The sequence below is a fragment of the Hippocampus bargibanti genome, linkage group LG05 (assembly GCF_051943395.1).
Source record: "Hippocampus bargibanti isolate YZ-2025 linkage group LG05, ASM5194339v1, whole genome shotgun sequence".
Lineage (NCBI taxonomy): Eukaryota > Metazoa > Chordata > Actinopteri > Syngnathiformes > Syngnathidae > Hippocampus > Hippocampus bargibanti.
The window spans coordinates 25,626,388-25,630,421 of NC_142738.1; positions in this window are offsets into that span (position 1 = coordinate 25,626,388).

Genomic DNA, 4,034 nt, shown 5'->3' on the forward strand with positions numbered 1-4,034 from the left:
TCGCTGCAACCTTTCTCTTGTGACTTTTGTTCCGACGTAGTATGTGCCAAACATTATCACTGAAAGAAAATAAGAAAACAAGTTTGAATCCGTGATTTTAATTCAAACATTGACAATATTTATTTCCAATTTATTGAATTTAATTTAAAATTGTATTTATTTTGTTTCATTTAAAACAGTGGTCATGCTAGACCTGAAGAATCCACTAAACCCTCTTTTTTATATAATTTTACGATTGATCATAAATACTCCATTACTACATCCTTAATTCAACTGTTCTATTGGATTGTTAATATTCTTTAATTATTTTCGGTTTTCGATTCTTTTTTGTCCTCATTCCTGAATGGATTTCTCTGTTAGACAATGCTATTTTACAGTGACAATGGTGGATACATTGCATAAAGCACATTTCTCTCTCTCTCTCTCTCTCTCTCTCTCTCTCTCTCTCTCTCTCTCTCTCTCTCTCTCTCTCTCTCTCTCTCTCTCTCTCTCTCTCTCTCTCTCTCTCTCTCTCTCTCTCTCTCTCTCTCTCTCTCTCTCTCTCTCTCTCTCTCTCTCTCTCTCTTTCTCTCCCTCCTCTCTCTCTGTATATGTAAATATATATAGGGCACAGGTGTCAAAGTCAAGGCACATCATTTTTTTCGGCCCGCGAAAGCCATGATGCTTGCTAAAATCCTAGCCAAAATTTCATATTTTTGGATGTAAACCACAATACCAGTCATTATTCTTGGCTTCAGATTTGAAAACTAGTTATTCATTAATTTGTTGTGCGCTCTATATGTAATATGTCAAGGGGATTAAACATTCTAATGGCTTCCCCTAATTCATAACGGCCCTCGAGAGGAAACCATAACTACAATGTGGTCCGCGGGGAAAAATGACTTTGACACCCCTGATATAGGGGGTTCAGTCCTATGCAGATCCACACAACCAGGATCTACAGCAGTGATATCGGAATGTCATTCGGGCTGGAGAAATGTAGTCGGATGGTAACTAAGAGGGGCAAGGTAGTCCACACTGAAGGGGCCTCACTCCCTGAAGGAACAATAGCAGACATTGAAAACAGCTACAAGTACCTTGGTATACCACAGGCCAATGGCAACCTCGAACTAGCAACAAGGAAAGCAGCTACGACCAAATACCTCCAGCGGGTGAGGCAAGTCCTCAGAGGCCAGCTCAATGGCAAGAACAAGACCCGGGCAATAAACAGCTATGCCCTGCCAGTGATCAGATACCCTGCAGGAAAAATAAGGTGGCCAAAGGAAGAGATTCAGACCACGGATGTTAAGACCTGAAAACTCCTCACCATGCATGGAGGGTTCCATCCCAAGTCCAGCACTCTGAGACTGTACACAAGCCGTAAGGAAGGAGGCCGGGGACTAGTGAATGTGAGAGCCACTGTCTAGGATGAAACATCCAAGCTCCATGAATATATCAAAGAGAAGGCTCCAACGGATGATGTACTCAGAGAATGTCTCAGACAATGGGGAACAGAGGATGAGGTGCTGGAAGAGGGACAATCATGGGAGGAAAAGCCCCTACATGGGATGTACCACCAAACCATAGCAGAAGTGGCTGATCTCAAGAAGTCCTATCAGTGGCTAGAAAGGGCTGGCCTAAAGGACAGCACAGAGACACTCATCCTGGCTGCCCAAGAGCAGGCCCTGAACACCAGAGCCATAGAGGCAGGGATATACCACACCAGACAAGACCCAAGGTGTAGGTTGTGCAAAGAGGCACCTGAGACAATCCAACACATAACTGCAGGGTGTAAGATGCTGGCAGGGAAAGCCTACATGGAGCGCCATAACCAGGTGGCTAGCATAGTCTACCCGAAACATCTGTGCGGAGTATGGACTGGAAACCCCAAGGTCAAAATGGGAAACACCTCCCAAGGTGGTGGAGAATGACCAAGCAAATATCCTGTGGAACTTCCAGATACAGACTGACAAGATGGTAATGGCCAACCAACCAGATATCGTGGTCATAGATGAAAATGACAGTTTAACTTGCTGTGTGTGTCGACCTCAGATTGACCCCGGGTTGTTGACACATGTTGACGTATATAACAGTTGAAGTATATAACAGCATGAAACTTTTAAATATGATAACTTCTTATTCTGTCTATTCTCTATCAGGTTGTCAAACTTGTTTTTTTACACCGGCCACATTGTAGTTACAGTTTCCTCTCGGGGGCCGTTATGAATTTGGGGAAGCCATTAAAATGTTTAATCCCCTCCACATATTACATCTAGAGCGCACAACAAATGAATGAATAACTAGTTTTCAAATTTGAAGTAAAAAATAATAACTGTCATTGTGGATTACATACTACAATTTGAAATGTAGGTTCATAGTTTAATAATAATAATAATAATAATAATAATAATAATAATAATAATAATAATAATAATAATAATAATGTACTTCCTGAGGCTGCTAAAGAAGCATGGCCTGCCACAGGAGGTGCTGCAACATTTCTACACGGCTGTCATCGAATCCATCCTGTGTTCTTCCATCACCGTTTGGTTCGGGGCCGCCACAAAAATGGACAAAATCCGACTTCAACGGACAGTTAGGACGGCGGAAAAAATCATTGGCACCGCCCTACCCACTCTCGAGGACTTGCACACTGCAAGAATCCAAACTTGGGCGCGGAAAATCCTACTGGACCCTCCGCACCCTGCCCACCACCTTTTCCAGCTACTCCCCTCAGGCAGGCGCTACCGATCCATGCGCACCAAATCCAGCAGACATTTAAACAGCTTCTTCCCCCAAGCCATTAACTCTTTGAACTCTTTCAACAGTAGCCAAAATGGAACTGTATAGTGCCACTTAGCAGTTTTTTTGACAACGATACTAGTGCAGCGTGTTCTACCGGAAACAAATTCCTTGTGTGTTCTACATACTTGGCAATAAAGATGATTCTGATTCTGATTCTGATAATAATAATAATAATAATAATAATAATAATAATAATAATAATAATAATACATTTCATTTATGACAGCGGCTGCCCTCTCCTGGCAAATTGATTTTTCATGTTTATTAGGTTTGTTCAAGTTTTGCTTTTTTGATTGTTGCTGTGCTGATAACCATTTTGTGTTTGGTTGCCTTTTACTGAGCGAGTTGCTTGTTCTGTAGCCACAAAGGGACATAAGTCTTCTTGTGCCGGTCCCAAGTCCGGATAAATACAGAGGGTTGTGTCAGGAAGGGCATCCGACGTAAAAGCTGGGCTAAAACAAACATGCGTATCATACCTCTGAAGATGGAGGTTACTGATTCGCTGTGGCGACCCCTTGAAGGGAAAAGCCGAAAGGAAAAGAAGAAGATAAAGGGGAAAGGAAAGCCGTTGTCGTGGATGTAGCGGTCCCGAGTGATGGAAACATCAGAAAGAAGGATCATGAGAAAATCGAGAAATACCAAGGCCTCAGAGAGGAGCTGGAGAGAGCCTGGAAGGTAAAGGTGACAGTCGAGCCTGTGGTGGTCGGAGCACTCGGGGCAGTGACCCCCAAACTCGACGAGTGGTTGCAACAAATCCCGGGAACAACATCGGATATCTCGGTCCAGAAAAGCGCAGTGCTGGGAACTGCACAGAACCCTCAAGCTTCCTGGCCTCTGGTAGAGGACGCGAGCTAAAATGGGGGACAGACACCACCCATGGGGGTGAGACGAGGATTTTTATATATATATATATATATATATATATATATATATATATATATATATATATATATATATATATATATATATATATATATATATATATATTTTTTTTTTTTTTTTTTGAATATATATATATATATATATATATATATATATATATATATATATATATATATATATATATATATATATATATATATATATATATATATATATATATATATATATATATATATATATATATAAACAAACAACAATATAAACATTTTAACAGGGTGTTTTGAACTACATTTCCACTGACGTTCTTTGCCCTCCTCTTTAACCTAGAAAAGCAAAGTACACAAAGAGGTATGCAGGCTAGAGAGTTG